Consider the following 20,619-nt stretch of genomic DNA (forward strand, 5'->3'; position numbering starts at 1 on the left):
GTGACTACAAGATCAGCCTACAGATGAGGATTGTAGTCTGTAACCATGGCGATCAATAGGCTTGCATTGGTGATGTGTACATAAAATAATGTATTTTTAATCAGGACAAATAGGAACAATACAAAATCTTAAGATGATAATTAAAGTATCTTCAAAGTTCAATTTTTATTTTGAGAACTAAACACTCGATATTTTGTATCGCTATTCTCTCACTATCCTCTCTATAAGCAAGAGGTTACCCAAAGGAAAGGGCCATCAACCCTGGCAAACCTTACTTCTCTGAAATGGGTATAAAACCAGAACATAGCTTGACTAGTAACTACAGTAAAAAGTTAATGACCAATTAAATGTTGTATTGAGGTATTTTAAGGTATTATTATTTCACCATACATCATTGGGGGCCATTCAAAACTTCAATCAGGATTTGGGAAAAATAAGCCCCGCCCACCCTCACCTCTGATTGGTTGTCATAATGATATAGTCTAGTGACAGTTTAGAGTTTACTTTATGCCACAATATGCAAACATGCATTAATAACTGTAGAGAAACAAATATACAACAACTGCAATAATGTATATATCAATAATACAGCTGAATTTGGATCTTATTTGATAAAAGCTACATAAATGGCTATTAAAGTTTGACAGCCATGTTGCACATGTCATAGCCCAAGTGTTCGAACCTATGCCCCCTCAGCTCTTGTGGGACTACAAATCCCCACATGCCCTGCGAGATGCAGCACCATAAAAGGTTGTAGATCTACATTACAATATATGGAATTGCAGATCATTAACTAATAACTTGCTTTGCTTAAACCTGACTAATGAATCAACATTGCGGCACTGGTGTTGTACCAGCATGTACATAATTTATCCATAGACTGTGATGAATTATTAAAAAAGTATTTAGAATTTCTATACGATACAATCCTCACTGTTGCTGTGAAACCTTGTCTATGTCTATGTATCTTCTGTGTCAGATGAGGCAGAAATACAAAAATGTTACTAAAGAATATTGAAACTTTTTTAATACTAGATAATGACATTCTTCCTAATGTATTTGTCTCTTTTCCCATAAAAAAAGAGAATAATAGAATCTGTTTGTTTCGTTCTCAGAAATAAACAATTCTCTAGAATTCCATAATAATAATCATCATCATAACATGACTTCTAAATTGTAGTGATTAGAGAAGTCTCCACTATAGGGTATAGGAATAGAGTTCCCCATGTATAAATATCCACCTCAGACTACAAGTCCAATTCTACATTTCCAAGGCCAAAATCTGCAATTTTTAGTTCAGTCTATTTGTGATATTTCTACAGGATACTGTTAACTATAACCACAACACTACAAATGCAATGTAGGAAGGATTCCTGGTATTGTTTCCTGATGTCCGAAAACAATAGCCTATATTTCACATAAAACATTAGAAATCTTACCTTAAAGGTAGTAACAAAGCTAATGTTTTCTATACTTTCAGCTGCTGGGCATTCTTTGTAGTGAGAGAGAAGCTGATGCTGGAGATGGGACCTTCTTCTCAGGACAGAAAACTTTCCTTCCTACACCCAAACTCCTTCTATCTCTGCAGAAAAAAAAAAAATTCTAACCAAGTCTGGGTCAGCCCCTTTCAGTCATTGCAAGTTATATGCAAACAAAATGAGATGTGTTACCACTGGGTGGCACTGTGGGTCCACTAAAGGGTGGGGATGCCCCCCCCCCCCAATGCTTCATGCTTTGGGAATGTGTGTGATCTTTTCCAGTTTTCCACCAAATCGTTATTTTTCATGAGAAAAATCATATAGTTGTCCCGCAATTAATGCATTTCCTTTGTAGTATGAATAAAAAAGGAATGACTAATAGCGGGGTTGTTAATCTCTTGCTATGAGGTTGTTGTAGAACTACAAGACACAGCATGATCTGGCTTCTAATAGGGCAATCGCCAGTCTAGGGATTTTCTATATGATATACAAAGATTTGCTCATGAATGGCCTCTTGTTACAATCATATTATGTCTTGGCATAATTACACTGTGACCTGCAGCCATATATAGTAACGCTCTGCAGATGAGGATGTTATTTAGGCAGCATATGAGCTTTTCTACTGTATCAAAACCAATAATTCATTTAAATACAGTCACGAATAAGGATACCTAATATCTGAAATGCGTAGACTTTTGCTGTATGTATCCTGTGGCCATACCTTTCATTCATTTTAAAGTGATGGAATAAAGCCTTGAAATTTTACATTGTTTTCCTGTTGCATCCTTGGAAGCTGGATCTTTTCTCTTTCTTCATTGAAATACAGTACAGAAAATATGCATTTATCATAACATAATGCGACAACTGACAACCTCTGTTACAGTTAATAGGTGACTTGGATATTATCACTTTGACAGGTGGGTAACTTACATTCAGTCTGTGCCTGATATACAAAAACAACAAGACAAATTCCATACACACAGCACATGCAGCTGCTAAGGGGTTAATAGAAAAGGGGCTCAGATACGAATAGGTTTTATAGAACAAGTGGGTCTCCTTTTGCAGCCAAGGAGGTAGGAGCAAGGTGGTGGACTAAACCGGCACAAAGTGAGTGGTCACCACATGTCCCATCTTTTTATTGTACTGGTCAAATCCTACTGCGGCACAATCAATAGAAAAGTTATAGTTGACAATCATAGAAAGGTGTCAGGACACAGGACATCACAGTATGAGGCTATGTATATTCATGCTGACCCTCTGAGAAAAAAATGGCCGCATGAGCCACGGAACCAAGGAAATAGGTGGCATGGTCTGCGTCTTTTGATGTCTAGATGCAGTGGAGCATTAAACAAAAATTTGGATGTATATCGAGGCATATCTGGGGCATTTATTAATAGTATTGCAGGGTCTGTGTTTTGGGCACAATTTACACTGGGATTTTGAGGCCTCAAAAAAAGGCCTGAAAGCATTTGCGTAAAGTCAGTAATTAATACTCCACATCCTTTAAATTAGTAAAATTCTGTGGGGGGAAACCATTTTGAGCACCAGTCTTAATATTCGCCGTCGCATCGTGTGCCGGATTTACTAAGAGGCTCCAACCTCTTAATAAACGGACACGATCACCGTCTCCGCCTATTTAGGGCAAGTCTGATGTGTTGGACATATCAGCTATAGTAAACCCAGCAGGCCAGGGTGGTTCATGTCCACTCCCGCCCTGTTCACAAAGGCCACAAAACCGAATTTCCTACAAAATTTCCAACTACAAACACTTTTTGCCCATACACAGGATTGTATCCAAGTGACCAAGAGAACAGAGGTCTATCTTTCTCCTTTGTAGATGGTAAGACATTGTACATCTGTACACTCTCTTCTGTGGGATTGCAGTTCAGTAGACATACATCATGTAGTGCCATTGGTACCAGAGTAGGGTCCTAGCAGTCAGATCCCAGTAATTACTTATATTTCTCTACTGCTTGTGCTATAATACCTTACTTTTGGTTATTTTTGGTTAGCACACCATGATCTGCTTCTGTAGACTTTTCCATTTACTACTCAATCCCTCTTAGCTGACACTTACCACAGTCACCATAGTCAAAGTCAAAGTCTTTTAGATCACATCTTCACTATATGCTTTTTCTGTTTTGAATGGCACCTGAATCTCTTGAGCATCATACATGAATGGTGTCCTATGAAGTCACCAGTCATTGTACTCTTCACCTATTTTTCTTATTCATACATTCAAACTACACTGCCTACTTAAGAACACCTGACTTACAGACAACCCCTAGTTACAAACAGACCTCTGGATGTTGGTTATTCACGGCACTTCAGCCCTAGGCTATAATGATCAGCTGTAGGAGTTATAAAAAGTGTCTGCAAATAAGTTTGTTAATACTGATTCTTATGACAACCCAACATTTTTAAAATCCAATTGTCACAGAGACCAAAAAAATTTCTGTCTGGGGATCTAATTATAAACTATACAGTTCCGACTTACATACAAATTCAACTTAAGAACAAACCTATGGAACCTATCGTGTACGTAACCCAGGGACTGCCTGTACATGTATTTCTGTAGATGCAATGATCTGACCTGCCCGGAATACTGCAGTTATGTTCAGTAATTGTTAATATCCTAGAATTGCTTACTTATAGGGCTTTTTTTTACATTTGGTTCATATATCTATTAGGATAGTATCAGTTTTTTTGTTGCATCCTCTGATGCTGTTTACTCTATAGATTTCTTGACTTCTCTGCTGTGGTCATTGTATCGCTGGGGACTGGTATACATTACACTGTAAAGGTGCACACCACGGGGATATAATGGTCAGTACATGTATTTTACAGGCATATTAAAGGAGGAATTCCCACACAGTGAAATTGATTCCAGAAATGTGTTGTTTGATGCTGCATCGATGCGGAGGGCTCACCAGGTGGTAAAGTCCTAAACATTTGAAAGGGACTGTGAGATATGGGCTTCAATTTAATTTTTGTTGTATACTTTATCAAATTGAAAGGATCTGAGTATCTAATTTTTTTAAAAAATTAACTTTTATAATGGGGTAACTTAAAATGATTTAGCTTTTGTGTACGTATCCCCTAGGCAGAGCTATCTGTTCCCATGGTTACAGACTACAAACAAATCCTATGTAGTCTGATTATACTCTCTTTTATCTGATCTCTTTTCTACTGTAAGTACTTTGGTTATAAAAAAAAATAAATAGCATATGGAAAAGAGTATCATGGCTGTGGAATAATGACCGGCCAATGAATAAAAACATTTTTTTGCAGCAGCTGCTGTGGGTGATAGGTACAATCAGCTGCATATTCCCTGCCAAAATTAGGAGATGGCAGTGGCAATGAGACAATTTCATTGGACAAACTGTATACAACAAACTATTCTGCTAATGAGATCATAAACCATAAAGCTGAAAAAGATCTCAAAGAATGATCCTTGAATAAAAAGAATTCAACTGATCAAATCAGTTTTCTGTGTGACTTTGCACTATAAAGAACATGTATTAAAGCGTCTGTGCCAGTTTTGTGTCGTGGTGGCATTATTCTTGGAAAGACAGAAAAAATTTGCACCTACAGGGGCGTGTTAGTGTATAGCCGAAACGGGCGCCGGAATTCTGTCCCACAAATTTAAAATAAACATTCTTAGTTCCATTCTGTGTAATAGTAACAGTAGATAAAAGTATACGTGGCTCCCTGCCAGCACACACGATCGAGTCATGGGGGTGTCTGTGCAAGGCTGTGAGTCCCTGTGTCATCACTGCTCTCCTAACTCTCCCCCTCCCTCCTGCTGGCTCGTCCTCTATGGGAGGCCTATATGAGCTATTAGATCAAAATGTGAAAATCTAATCAGGTCCCTTTAACTACAGCAACCACTGTTTACTTATGTCCATCCAATCTCCTATCACAGTGGTGGCGAACCTATGGCACGGGTGCCAGAAGCGGCACTCAGAGCCCTTTCTGTGGGCACCCGGGATGTCACCCCCAGCATATCAGACAGGACTCAAGGAATCTTCCTGCAGTTCCAAGCAACTTAAAAGATGTTGCTTTCAGTCATTAAAGTGATACTTACTTTGCTACCTGGGAATATAGGAAGAGGGTGAAAGAGTAGACAGGGCCGAATTATCTTGAAGGACCTTCTGCTGGCCACACAATTCTCTGTGTACCGAGGGACACTGGAAAGAAGCTAAAATGATGCAAATTTTCCTCCTCAGGAGGCCAATATGATCGAACGATGTTGAAGAACAGGGAGCAATAAGTTACTGCTTTAATTTTTGGTTGGCACCTCGCAATAAATAATGGGGGGTTTGGGTTGCAGTTTGGGCTCTCAGCCACTAAAAGTTTCACCGTCTTCTAATTTGATACTTCTGTATGTAGCCAATCCATCTTGGAATACCAAGATGGATTCAGCATTGATTTCTTAAGGGAGTGTTAAATTTCATCGGGAGAGAAAAGCAGTGAAAGAGCCTGATAAGAGAAGAAAAAATATTTTCTGTATATTAGCCTTTATTATACACATTTTTTGAATGGTTAGTGACCATTTAACAACATTAGAAAATGTTAAGGATGAATACATATATACCTTGTAAATTAGTGATAATATATCTGATCATTGAAGTCAGTCTCAGGGCTTATGTAACTATATTGCTGACATAAGTGTTCTATGGAGTGTTTAATGGCAGATGTGTAGTTTTTATAGATGACCAAAATTCTGCATCCAACAACAGCACTCTCTCCGTAATAGTCAGGTACCATAAGCAAGTGGTTGGTGCGGTTATGCCATAGACCACCTACAATACTTTACCACTAGACCACAAGTTGCTGGTAATTTCTTCTCCTGCTCTTCTGACTGTGCTCTGTGCATGTGGTACTAGAGGGCTGTAGGAAATTTGCATCCTTTTGTACTTTTTAGTGCAGGATTATGTGGTCATTTATTCACCCATGGCAAATAAAGTGCAATGTTTCAGCTCATCAATAGGGCCATTTTCAAGCACTCGCTGTGCTGCTCCACATTTGGACTGAGTGATTTTTTTTACATGCAGTCTGTCTGTAATCCTGATATTTCCGATTGCTGGACACACGGATGTACTGCATAGAATGGTAAAGATAAGACTTAATTTTTATGTCTGTTCTGTGTTTCTTGTGCAATGGCAAAATGACAACATTCTTCACAATTAACTGCTTCAAACCTTGATGCACAACTTTTTCCATAACACTATGGAAAGAGTTAAAACTTCAGCTTCTTGCTTTTTCCGTTGAATTAAAACCACTTGGAAGAGAATTGTATGTTTTATTTTTCGGTTTCCAAGAGAAACCAAGGGGAAAAAAAGAGTTCTGACATTTGTTTTCCATTAGGAGATCCCAGCATGTACAGAGTCTCATTACTCACAGTATAGACCCTGTCTGGGGACTCACCCCAGAGTGAGAATTGAGGGGGTTATATCCTAAAAACCCCAAAGTGCATGTTCAAAAGCACCCACAACCTTGTTGTTTGAGGTTCTCCAGGATGTAAATAATTTCTCCCTGGATAATTTTCCACTGAAAAACACAGCGACTTTAGAATTGTTATAAATCTTCCTTGTCGGACTACGGCCATGTATCACAACTTGCATGATGCTGTCCTGTGAAAGCCAAAACTATCTCCTCTACATCATTACTAGAGAAATGTAATCCCTGCAGCATTCTGGTGCTACTTCCTGAGAAGAGAACTGTATCAGACAATGGCTAGTAATAAAATAGGACTAAATGTGCTCAAAGAAAATCTATCACTAAAAAACACCACCCCAAACTAAGATTACGATTTTGTAGGTCCTATATTCACTAATCCGGGCATGCCTAAGTAATCAATATTCCTGATGGTTTTGCTGGGGATAAAAACAAATTAAAAAGTGGCTTGGGGTTCCAATGCTTCCTACTGCTTTCTTGACCGAAGTCACTGCACTACTTCAGATATGGCAACTTCACAGTCCGCCTGTCACTCCAACGCCTTCAGAGTTGTGTTGCGTTGCATCTGTGCAAAAAGAGAAGGAAGTGGTGATGGACAAAGTGATGAATGGATCTGAAGTGCTCTGGGGGGTGTTGATTATGCCCTGGAGTTGGAGTCTATCAACATCCTCAAAAGCAATTCAGGTTAATTTGCATATTTTTAAAATCATTTTACCCGGGTCAAACCAACTGGAGTATTAGTGTGACTGGTATGAACTGCACAAAAGGTAATCTCAGTTTGGGTGTTTTTTTTATTGATAAATTCCATTTAAGAAAAAAATGTTTCTGTTGTAGAAGATTGTAGAATATGAGGCATCTCCAGCTGTATATAAATATATCACTGTCTCTGGTCACTGTGTAAGCCATTTATGAATATACTGTACATGTGCACAAAAACAACTCACAAATCAGAGACAATCATTTTTCCGTATTGGCGATTTCTTCACAATTACCTAAGGGTGAAGATTTGACAAATGGTCAAAGTAAGGTGGAAAGTTGTAGGAAATCTGGACAAGAGCACCTTAAAACAAGTGAGTAAGGGGTCTCATTCCTATTGTTTCATCTGAAGAGGTTATTTTTCTGTAATATATAAATTTTTTTTATATATATACCTTTTACTATGTAAAGTGCTGCAGAAAATTTTGATATAGAAATAAAGATTTATTATGATTGTTATTAAGTAAGGAATGAACTTGTAGGATTCACTCTTATCTCAACTTCTGTAACACCCTACTAGGTCTTGCACTTCCACTACAATCTATCCTTAATGCAGCAGCTGGACTTGTCTTTCAATCAGACACTATGCAGATAGTTTGTGCCAGTTGATGCACTGGTGGCTCATCTCCTTCCTAACACAGTTTAAACAAATCCCTACCTCTCCTCTGCCATCTGTCTATGGCCCGTGCTCTTTGATCTGCCAGCAATCTTAAATTGTTCTCTTCTTCTATAATTTGAACCTCCCACCCGTGTCTCCGGGGACTTCTCCGGAGTGGCATCAATTCTCTGTGATGCCCTGTCCTGGATTATCAGACAAATATACAACTTCCAAAGTATCAAACTTACCTTGACAAACTAACATATCACTTTCACTCTCATTACACAAACTTTCACTGTTTACTTCTCCCCATTATGTAATTCCTCAGTACCTGATATGATAATATAGGATACTCTGCAGCCCCTATACACCTCGAATTCTATACATACTGTACATAGAGATAGCAGCTGGTAACTTCCTCATGCAGAATTAAAGAATGACTGGACAATTTAAGGATCTCTACTAGAGATGAGCGAGCACTAAAATGCTCGGGTACTCGTTATTCGAGACAAACTTTTCCCTATGCTCGAGTGCTCGTCTCGAATAACGAGCCCCATTGAAGTCAATGGGAGACTCGAGCATTTTTCAAGGGGACCAAGGCTCTGCACAGGGAAGCTTGGCCAAACACTTGGGAACCTCAGAAAAGGATGGAAACACCACGGAAATGGACAGGAAACAGCAGGGGCAGCATGCATGGATGCCTCTGAGGCTGCTTAAATGCACCATTATGCCAAAATTATGGGCAACAGCATGGCCATGACAGAGTGACAGAATGAAGCAAGATAGCATCTAAAACATCCAATAATTGACCCTGACACTATAGGGGACGGCATGCAGAGGCAGCGGCAGCAGCGGCAGGCTAGAGAGTGGCATGGCGACATACCCTAAATGGACTCAGGCTTCAAATCAATGGGTGGCAGAGAGGAACCAAAGGAGGTGAGCAAGAAGCGCTCAAATAATATCGGTACATGATAAAAGTTTGCCAGTATATTTTGTGGATTACACAGCAGGGTGGCGACAAAGTTAACATGGAAGCCATGAAAACAACCCAAAATTCTGCCTGGCACAGCTCGTTTGATAAGGGGACGATGTATGGAGGCAGTGAACTAGTAGTAGATTAAAGGTGCTGCAGTTAAAACTATGTTAGTTGGATCTTGGCATGGAGCTGGCGCTCCGCTGCCAGGCGAGCTTTCGCCAATCCAAGCCCCTGTCTCTAGGCTACTCCCCAAACAGCACTTCTAAGAACCTTTTATATAAGATCAAGTGTAGTAGCGTTCTTATAAGTTTGGGATATGGCGGGTGAGGGGAATGTAAACAGATGCGCAAGAAGCGCTGAAATAATATCGGTAAATGATAAAAGTTTGCCAGTATATTTTGTGGATTACACAGCAGGGTGGCGACAAAGTTAACAAGTTTGATGTGGAATGCCCTGTAAGAGCTCTTGGGCGGTGTGCCTTTTATCGCCTAGGCTTAGCAGTTTGAGCACCGCCTGCTGTCGCTTAGCGACGGCACTGCTGCTCTGCCTAGAGCTACCGACTGATGCCGCCATGTCCACGGATGGTAATTCGGAGGAGGAGGAGGTGGAGGAGGGGTGGGAGGAGGAGGAGGTATACTAGGCCTTTGAGACCTGGACCGAGATAGGCCCCGCAATCCTCTGCGTCGGCAGTATATGACCAGCCCCAGGGTCAGACTCTGTCCCAGCCTGCACCAAGTTAAGTGTAGTAGCGTTCTTATAAGTTTGGGATATGGCGGGTGAGGGGAATGTAAACAGATGCGCAAGAAGCGCATGATGCGCATGGAGCTGGCGCTCCGCTGCCAGGCGAGCTTTCGCCAATCCAAGCCCCTGTCTCTAGGCTACTCCCCAAACAGCACTTCTAAGAGAACCTTTTGTATAAGATCAAGTGTAGTAGCGTTCTTATAAGTTTAGGATATGGCGGGTGAGGGGAATGTAAACAGATGCGCAAGAAGCGCTGAAATAATATTGGTAAATGATAAAAGTTTGCCAGTATATTTTGTGGATAACACAGCAGGGTGACGACAAAGTTAACAACTTTGATGTGGAATCCATGAAAACAACCCAAATTTCTGCCTGACACACCTCGTTTGATAAGGGGACGATGTATGGAGGCAGCTATATGGACGACTTTTGGAGGTAGCAATGGAGACAACGTGTGGAGGCTGCTATGGAGACAATTTAATTTGGATAGTGCCTGTATGTGGCAGTCCAAAAAAGTTTTCAAACCAGAGGAGCAGGTAGGTGGCCCTCCAGAAAAATGAAATAGATTGAGTGCCTGTATGTGGCAGTCCAAAAAAGTTTTCAAACCAGAGGAGCAGGTAGGTGGCCCTCCAGAAAAATGAAATAGATTGAGTTCCTGTATGTGGCAGTCCAAAAAAGTTTTCAAACCAGAGGAGCAGGTAGGTGGCCCTCCAGAAAAATGAAATAGATTGAGTGCCTGTATGAGGCAGTCCAAAAAAGTTTTCAAACCAGAGGAGCAGGTAGGTGGCCCTCCAGAAAAATGAAATAGATTGAGTGCCTGTATGTGGCACTCCCAAAAATTGTTTAAAACAGAGGACCGGGTAGGTGGCCCTCCAGAAAAATTAAATGCATAAAGTACTATAGCTAGAGCCAGTGGGCCCTGTCAAAAAATAGCCAGTTTCCTCTGCTTTACTGTACAAAGAGGAGGAGAAGGAGGAAAATGAGGAGGAGGAGGAGTGGATAAATTATTCAGGTTGAGCTTCCTTCACCTGGTGGAGATTGGAAATTATGAGAAATCCAGGCTTTATTCATCTTAATAAGCGTCAGCCTGTCAGCGCTGTCAGTCGACAGGCGTGTACGCTTATCGGTGATGATGCCACCAGCTGCACTGAAAACCCGCTCGGACAAGACGCTAGCGGCAGGGCAGGCAAGAACCTCCAAGGCGTACAGCGCCAGTTCGTGCCACATGTCCAGCTTTGAAACCCAGTAGTTGTAGGGAGCTGTGTGATCATTTAGGACGATGGTATGGTCAGCTACGTACTCCCTCACCATCTTCCTGTAAAGATCAGCCCTACTTTGCCGAGACTGGGGACAGGTGACAGTGTCTTGCTGGGGTGACATAAAGCTGGCAAAAGCCTTGTAAAGCGTACCCTTGCCAGTGCTGGACAAGCTGCCTGCTCGCCTACTCTCCCTCGCTACTTGTCCCGCAGAACTACGCACTCTGCCGCTAGCGCTGTCAGAAGGGAAATAGTGTTTCAGCTTGTGCACCAGGGCCTGCTGGTATTCATGCATTCTCACACTCCTTTCCTCTCCAGGGATGAGAGTGGAAAGATTTTGCTTGTACCGTGGGTCCAGGAGAGTGAATACCCAGTAATCGGTGCTGGAATAAATTCTTTGAACGCGAGGGTCACGGGATAGGCAGCCTAGCATGAAATCTGCCATATGCGCCAGAGTACCAACGCGTAAGAATTCACTCCCCTCACTGGCCTGACTGTCCATTTCCTTCTCCTCCAACTCCTCCAACTCCTCTTCTTCTGCCCATACACGCTGAACAGTGAAGGACTCAACAATGGTCCCCTCTTGTGTCTCGCCAACATTCTCCTCCTCTTCCTCCTCATCCTTCTCCACCTCCACCTCCTCCGATATGCGCTGAGAAACAGACCTAAGGGTGCTTTGGCTATCAACAAGGGAATCTTCTTCCCCCGTCTCTTGTGAGGAGCGCAAAGCTTCCGACTTCATGCTGATCAGAGAGTTTTTCAACAGGCCAAGCAGCGGGATGGTGAGGCTGATGATGGCGGCATCGCCTCTGACCATCTGTGTTGACTCCTCGAAGTTACTCAGCACCTGACAGATATCAGACATCCACGTCCACTCCTCATTGTAGACTTGAGGAAGCTGACTGACCTGACTACCAGTTCTGGTGGAAGTTGACATCTGGCAGTCTACAATCGCTCTGCGCTGCTGGTAAACTCTGGATAACATGGTTAATGTTGAATTCCACCTCGTGGGCACGTCGCACAACAGTCGGTGAGCGGGCAGTTGGAGGCGGCGCTGCGCTGCCCTGAGAGTGGCAGCATCTGTGCTGGACTTCCTGAAATGCGCACAGATGCGGCGCACCTTCGTGAGCAAATCAGACAGATTGGGGTATGTCTTGAGGAAACGCTGAACTATCAGATTTAACACATGGGCCAGGCATGGCACATGTGTCAGTCTGCCGAGTTGCAGAGCCGCCACCAGGTTACGGCCGTTGTCACACACAACCATGCCTGGCTTCAGGTTCAGCGGTGCCAGCCACAGATCAGTCTGCGCCGTGATGCCCTGTAATAGTTCTTGGGTGGTTTGCCTTTTATTGCCTAGGCTCAGCAGTTTGAGCACCGCCTGCTGTCGCTTAGCGACGGCACTGCTGCTGTGCCTAGAGCTAGCGACTGATGGCGCCATGCCCACGGATGGTAGTTCGGAGGAGGAGGTGGAGGAGGGGTGGGAGGAGGAGGAGGCATAGTAGGCCTGAAAGACCTGGACCGAGGTAGGCCCCACAATCCTCGGCGTCGGCAGTATATGACCAGCCGCAGGGTCAGACTCGGTCCCAGCCTCCACCAAGTTAACCCAATGTGCCATCAGCGATATATAGTGGCCCTGCTCGGCAGCACTCGTCCACGTGTCCGTGGTCAGGTGGACCTTGTCAGAAACGGCGTTGGTCAGGGCACGGATGATGTTGTCTGACACGTGCTGGTGCAGGGCTGGGACGGCACATCGGGAAAAGTAGTGGCGGCTGGGGACCGAATACCGAGGGGCGGCCGCCGCCATGAGGTTGCGAAAGGCCTCGGTCTCTACTAGCCTATAGGGCAGCATCTCCAGGTTAAGCAATCTTGAGATGTGCACATTAAGGGCGTGGGCGTGCGGGTGGGTTTCCGCTCCAGCGTCTGGGGTATGGAGAGCTGAACGCTGGTGGATGCTGTGGAGGATCGTGGAGGCGACGATGGGGTTTTTGTGGCAGGGTCCTGGGCAGGGGGCTGACTATCAGCTGAAACAGGGGAAGGAGCAGTGGTGTGCACGGCCGGAGGTGAACGGGCTTGGTGCCACTGAGTGGGGTGTTTAGCATTCATATGCCTGCGCATACTGGTGGTAGTTAAGCTAGTAGTGGTGGAACCCCTGCTGATCCTGGTTTGGCAAAGGTTGCACACCACAGTCCGTCGGTCATCCGGTGTTTCCTTAAAGAACCTCCAGACTTCTGAAAATCTAGCCCTCGCCGCGGGAGCCCTCGCCACGGGAGCTTCACTACGTGACACATTTGGCGCTGATGCACCTGCTCTGGCCCTGCCTCTCCGTCTGGCCCCACCACTGCCTCTTCCAACCTGTTCTGGTCGAGGACTCTCCTCCGTCTCAGAAGCACTGTGTTCACCCGGCCTCTCAACCCAGCTTGGGTCTGTCACCTCATCATCCTCCGATCCCTCAGTCTGCTCCCCCCTCGGACTTCCTGCCCTGACAACAACTTCACCACTGTCTGACAACCGTGTCTCCTCATCGTCGGACACCTCTTTACACACTTCTTCCACTACGTCAAGAAGGTCATCATCACCCACAGACTGCGACTGGTGGAAAACCTGGGCATCGGAAAATTGCTCAGCAGCAACCGGACAAGTGGTTTGTGACTGTGGGAAGGGTCCAGAAAACAGTTCCTCAGAGTATGCCGGTTCAAATGCCAAATTTTTCTGGGAGGGGGCAGACTGGGGGGGAGGAGGCTGAGGTGCAGGAGCTGGAGGAGTGCCGATTTCGGTGACATGGGTGGACTGCGTGGAAGACTGACTGGTGGACAAATTGCTCGAAGCATTGTCGGCAATCCACGACATCACCTGTTCGCACTGTTCTGGCCTCAACAGTGCTCTACCACGAGTCCCAGTAACTTCAGACATGAACCTAGGGAGTGTAGCTCTGCGGCGTTCCCCTGCTCCCTCATCAGCAGGTGGTGTCTCACCCCGCCCAGGACCACGGCCTCTGACCCCTGCAGTAGTTGGACGCCCACGTCCCCGCCCTCGTCCTCTACCCCTAGCCCTCGGGTTAAACATTTTGAAAATGAAAGTTATAACTTTAATTTTTTTTTAACTTTTTTTTGTGTTGTTTTATGTTTTTTAGTTTTTAAAACCAAACGATGCTATCCTATTGCTATGGCTATTTTCTAGCCAAGTATGAAAGCACACTGCTATGCCAGATGAGATGACGCTGAGTTATTCAAAAAATAAACGTAAAATAAAAAGAAACTGGCAGACTGTGCCTAATTGAAATCAAACCCCCAATAAATTTTCCCACTTCGGTCTTTGCGATGGATATGTGCGCCACTAAGCGCTAAACACAACGGTTGCAAGTCTCACTACAAATTCCTCACAATATGCTAGTAGATGCACTGCAGCAAGGACAGCCACCAGCAGATCTACCAGAAATAAAATATATATAACGCTATTGTAGGCCTAAGTAAGCCGTTTGGATTCTCCTATGGCTATTTTCTAGCCAAGTATGAAAGCACACTGCTATGCCAGATGAGATGACGCTGAGTTATGAAAAAATAAACGTAAAATAAAAAGTAAATGGCAGACTGTGCCTAATTGAAATCAAACCCCTAATAAATTTTCCCACTTTGGTGTTTGAGGTGGATATGTGTGTCACTAAGAGCTAAGCACAACGGTAGCAAGTCCCCCTGCAAATTCCTCACAATATGGTACTAGCTGCAAATAAAAAAAAAAAAAAGTATAACGTTATTGTAGCCCTAAGAAGGGCTGTTGGGTTCTTGTAGAATCACTCCTGCCTAACACTATTCTAATTGAACAGCCTAACGCTTTCCCTGACCAGCAGCAGCTCTCTCCCTAGCGGCATCCAGACACAGAATGATCCGAGCAGCGCAGGCAGGGGCTAGTCTATTCCAGGGTCACCTGATCTGGCCAGCCAACCACTGCTATCGACGTGTAAGGGTACCACGTCATGCTGGGTGGAGTGCAGAGTCTCCTGGCTTGTGATTGGCTCTGTTTCTGGCCGCCAAAAAGCAAAACGGCGGGGGCTGCCATTTTCTCGAGCGGGCGAAGTATTCGTCCGAGCAACGAGCAGTTTCGAATACGCTAATGCTCGAACGAGCATCAAGCTCGGACGAGTATGTTCGCTCATCTCTAATGTTGAGTTAATTAGGTGATTAGTGTTTATGGCCATTCAGCCATGACATTGATAATATTATCCAACATAAGAGTTGATAATTTGTGGCAATAAAAGATGCTGAGACGTTGGCCTAAAATATATAATTTATGAGTATGAAATGGATCGGCTGTACCACCCATCTGTATAAGCTTGCAGTAAATTGCCTGTACTACCTATTCTTCGTTTTCAGTGAATCATATTTGACTTCTAACTTCCAGCGTAATCCTGCAGCCCTGGGACCTTTATAATAGGGTAATCCCTGATGCAACTTGTCATAGTTCCAGCTTGACTTTTGCCTCTGCTATGCCTATTAGACAGATTTTGGACTTGTACAGTATATTAAGAAAATGTCAAACTACTGCAATAGAAAACCCCTACTGACATGAATTAATTTTAATAATCTTGGCTATCATGTTGCTTAATATAATCTGTAGTTTTCTGTAGCGTATTGTTTTATTAAACAGATGCCTTTTTTTTCCTAGGAATTGTTTTGCTTGGTTTATCATGTTTCATATGTTGGCGATACTTTGTGCACTAATGTAATAATATAATGTGTTAGCTGTTGTTAGGCAAGCTTAAACCCTAAAGGGTTGGTTTTAGGCAAAGTTAAGCTGCAGCCAAAATTGAAATTGGTGCACTAAACAGCCGTGCCAACCATACAATTAGATCAAGCCAATTTATAGGACATTGTTCCATTGGAATGTTGACTTTTAGTTCTTCCAAAGGTTCGGGTAAAGTAATAAATACACCAATTAATAAATTATACATACCGTATTTTTCAGACTATAAGGCACACAAAAAAATCCTTTGATTTTCTCAGAAATCAAAGGTGCGCCTTATAGTCCAGTGCGCCTTATATATGAACCGTACTGACAGACAACAGCTGCCTTGAACTGTGCACAGGTCTGCCACCTGCTGGTCATTCATCCTTATAATCAGGAGTGCCTTATACTCCGGTGCGCCTCATATATGAACCTAGACATTTTAGCAGGCATTTATTGATGGTGCGCCTTATACTCCGGTGCGCCTTATAGTCTGAAAAATACTGTACATGAAAAAAAATCATACATAACATGTGGTGATTAATATCTAGAGATGGTGGAGCACTTCTATTTTTTCATAGTACAGTACAGGTTTGTTCTTAAGTTGAATTTGTAGTAAATTGGAACTGTATATTTTATAATTGTAAGTCCAGACAAATTTTTCGTTATCTGTGACAATTGGATTTTAAAAATATTGGATTGTCATAAGAACTAGGATTAACAATAAAGTTTCATTACAGACACTTTTAATAACTGTTACAGCTGATTTATTGTAGCCTAGGACTAAAGTACAGTAAATCACCAATTACCATAGATCCGCTTATAACTAGGGGGTCATCTGTAAGTCGGGTGTTCTTAAATAGGGGGCCGCCTGTATATATGTATGATGCATAATTCTACATATTATGACCTTTTTGGGCTTACACTCTGTAGTGGGTGGTCCATGTAGTGTCCCCTGAGTAATTAGGATGACAGTATAAGTGCCTGTCATCCTGGTGACTTATACAAGGACATGCAGTGCAACATAAAAACACTAATAATTGCACATTGTGAATAAGTGGTTCCCACTAATGTCCCTCTTTATATGTATATTATCTGTGTGTAAGAATCTGCCCTGAGTATAGTATCTGGGAATCATGTTTAATGTCACTTCTGGTTCTTTCAAGGGAAAAGCTGACATCTCTAGTTATTACTATAAATCACATTTGCCTTCCAGTGTAAATATTTGCGGATACTTGGGGTTAGCAAGCGTATAAACGACCACCGTGTAGGGCTGACACACATATACACATTCTGGCATGGATTGTATGTACTTATGTAATACTGATGTCTTACTAATAGATTTCTACACAAACTAGACAATATATTGTATCTAGTAGAGAGGGGAGCTGAAATGCAATGCTGCGGTGATGATGGCAAGTATGTGACCTGACGTAGAGTAAGTTCCAGTCCCTATGTTAACAAAGCGACTGTATGAGACAAAAACGTAACGGTATCTTTGGGTGCAGAATAAATCTAAACAGTAAGAGAATTGAGCTGAGTGAAATGTACTTGTCCAAGGAGTTAAAGGTTCTATAAAATGTACCACCACACAGATGTTTGGGGAGTTAATGCTGTCCAAAAAAATTGCTTAGACAGAGGAAAAGAAAATATTTCAGGGATGTAGGTGCCTTTCCTATTTTATTGGGCAACATGTTTCAATTCCCAATTGGGGCCTTCATCAGGTTTTCATTTGTGGGAATGGGGCTGACAAATGGAGGATCTAAGAAATTAGTGTTATAACTCAAGGGATTAGCACTGCCGCTGGATCCTGCATTTGTTTGAAACGTGACTTCCAGTATTATTGCACCAATAAAATACTTTTCTCAAGAAAATATTTAGTCCCTGCAATTTGTCTGTGGATCTCAATGCTCACATGAATCTGCACCTGCAACCCTGAAATATGTTCTCTTCTTCTTGGATAGAACAGCCTCACTTTAAAATAATGTTACATTATATTAGGATTCCAATGTTTTCTAAGGTTTTCTTCAGCCATCCGTTTTTTTCCTTTTGGCATGGTAGTGTGGGATACTGATGCCAGAACTGATCCCACTGTTTTTGGAGAGATTGTTTCTGCCATCTGGCACATCAGTTGTGATGCCGGATGTCTCCCTGTGCCAGACACAAGAACCTAGATAACAGCATTTTCAGATTACGCCCAACTATGGATATTGGGATTGTGCACAAAAATATGATCCGTTTTGATTACACAGACTTATTTAAACTCAGATGAAGCTTTATGTGGCTCCTACACTTGGTAATTATAATAACTGCAGTGCACCAATAAAATCAAATACATTCATACAAATCATGTTTTTGTCCATAAAGCACTGGCTCTACAGTATATGTAAATGTACCAAGAGTGCCCCCTTTACAACGTCTCATGGACACATTGGGGTAGATTCATTATGCCTACTCCACTAGTTCACTGGCTGAGAAAGCACATGAGTTACCCTGTCCCCACCAGTTTTTGGTCTTCACCAACCCACACGCCACTTTTGGTGTCAGGGTGGGGAGTGGGAAGAGGGCGGGCATGGGTGTGAACACCCGGCCCACTACATTTACTATAGCAAAGCACTCTGCCAATTCGGACCTGGTCTACAGTAGAGTCTTAGAGAGAACTTTAAGATTGGAGTATACCTTGGTGTAGTGGCATATAAAGGATGTACAGTGTTGTACCAAAGAGCCAAATCTCATATTTGTGTTACCACAGAGTATTCATGCTGGAAGTGCAGAGCTGGGCAGTTTTCATGGATATTCTTAGGTGGAGGTTGTAAATACAATTATCTAAAACATATGAAAAAAACTGTTTATAAAAAAAATATCACTCCAATTCCCTGAATTCCTGCATCACATGCTCTAGAAATGCTTATCATAGTGGCTGCTAATGTAATTCTTAATTAGCAAAATATTAGAAGCATTCTGTTCTACCAGAAACAGTATAAAACTCCTGGAAAATCTAAAGAGAACTGCTGATAAGCTAAAGCTTGGTAAGAGATGACTCTTAAAGGAAACCTAACATTTGTTTTCAGGCATTATGAACCAAACATACCTTGCGAATGCTGTAGCTACACGTATGCAGAAACATACCTTGTTTAATCCCTGAACCAAGTGGTTTTGCTGAAAAAGCAATTATAAAATTATGCTAATGAGGCTCTGGCGCTCCTGTGGCTGCCCTAACACTGCTCCTCTTACCCGAATTATGCACTGATCTAGCCTTGTCCTGCCCAGCATAAGCCGAGAATACGTCATCATTGTGTTGTCACTGATAGGCATAAGTAATCAATCGCTGCACCATCCCCCATCTGCTGTGTATGAGTCATCCAGCTCAGGTTGATTAGTCCTGTCTGGACAGTTTAGGAAGCTGCGTGTGTAATGTGTTTATGTAGGCAACCAGCTTTGCCAAGGTCCTGAATTGTTTTTTGAGCAAAACCACTCAGATCAAGGATTAAACAAGATATGATCCTGCATCAGTGTAACTCAAGGGATTAGCACTGCTGATGGATCCTGCATTTGTTTGAAACGCGACTTCCAGTATTACTGAACCATGGTTAGCCATGTTGAATCACCACTGATCTATAGATGAGATACTGCATCCGATCATCACCTTCTAAATCCCTGTAAAATGTTGCCACCCTACAGAATTCACCAATTTCCTTTATAGCTACTACACAACTATAATAGATATCTTCTTTCTTTTTTCTAAGCCCTACTACCTAACGCTGATAATTTAAAAATGACATTATTACAGTCACCCCGACATGTTTTGCCGGCGTCCTCAGAGGGTAATGGTGCAGCATAAGACACCGAGCACTTCTGGCAAGTATTCTTAAAACATAGCATCGTGACCTCATATGTCTATCCTGCCAATCGGAGTGAACTCCTTCTGATAGGCATCATCAATGACCCATCATTGCGATGTGAAGTGGATTTTCTGATCTGGTTGGGTAACGGCATGCATCCTACTGCATTTGACGCATGCGCCCGCGCTCTATAGAATTTCCTCAATCGGGAAAGTTACGTGCCTGTGCATATACTTAGAGATTGGCGTTCGTTTTTATATTTCTGCGCCTGCCTGCGGTGTTAGTGAAGAAAAAACAAGATGAAGTAATGCCTCTATTGAATGTCTGTACAGAGGATTGTAAGAATAGTTAACTCGTCAGAGATACTATGCTTGAGTTAGATCTAGAAAAGAAAATTTTCTTGATGCCTACTTAGGCACATTCTTATATTAACAGTGTGTCTTTTCTTACTTCCATGCTACAACAGGTAATTTTTACAAAAGGCTTGGCTACATTAACTACTGTATTTTTCGGATTATAAGGCGTGCCGTATTATAAGGCACATTATGAATAAAGGACAGCTAAGACGTCTAGGTGCATATATAAGGCACACCGGATTATAAGGCGCAGGTTCCTGGTAGCTGCTTGGGTTAGAAGGGGTCCGGGGGCGGGTTTGGATGCCGAGCAGAGAGGTCGCAAAGAGAGCCTGCTCCGCCACCAGCACTGGTAAAGCAACTCACCACAGCAGTGACCTGGCAACTGTCAGCACCCCTAGTGCATACCTACGTGAGCAACACCCTGAATAGCCTTG

The 20,619-nt window shown here is 42.8% G+C and overlaps 1 protein-coding gene across 2 annotated transcripts in view; it reads right to left on the reverse strand.

Annotated features, from left to right (window-relative positions):
* The window catches only part of COL6A2 (collagen type VI alpha 2 chain), a 45,465-nt gene extending 43,866 nt beyond the window's left edge, over positions 1–1,599 (reverse strand). For both annotated transcript variants that reach the window (XM_072121542.1, XM_072121543.1), the window contains exon 1: positions 1,440–1,599. The gene's annotated coding sequence lies outside the window, so the exon portion shown is untranslated. The remainder of the gene's footprint in view (positions 1–1,439) is intronic.
* Positions 1,600–20,619: the final 19,020 nt, after the last annotated feature.

Source organism: Engystomops pustulosus, chromosome 8, assembly GCF_040894005.1.
Source record: "Engystomops pustulosus chromosome 8, aEngPut4.maternal, whole genome shotgun sequence".
Lineage (NCBI taxonomy): Eukaryota > Metazoa > Chordata > Amphibia > Anura > Leptodactylidae > Engystomops > Engystomops pustulosus.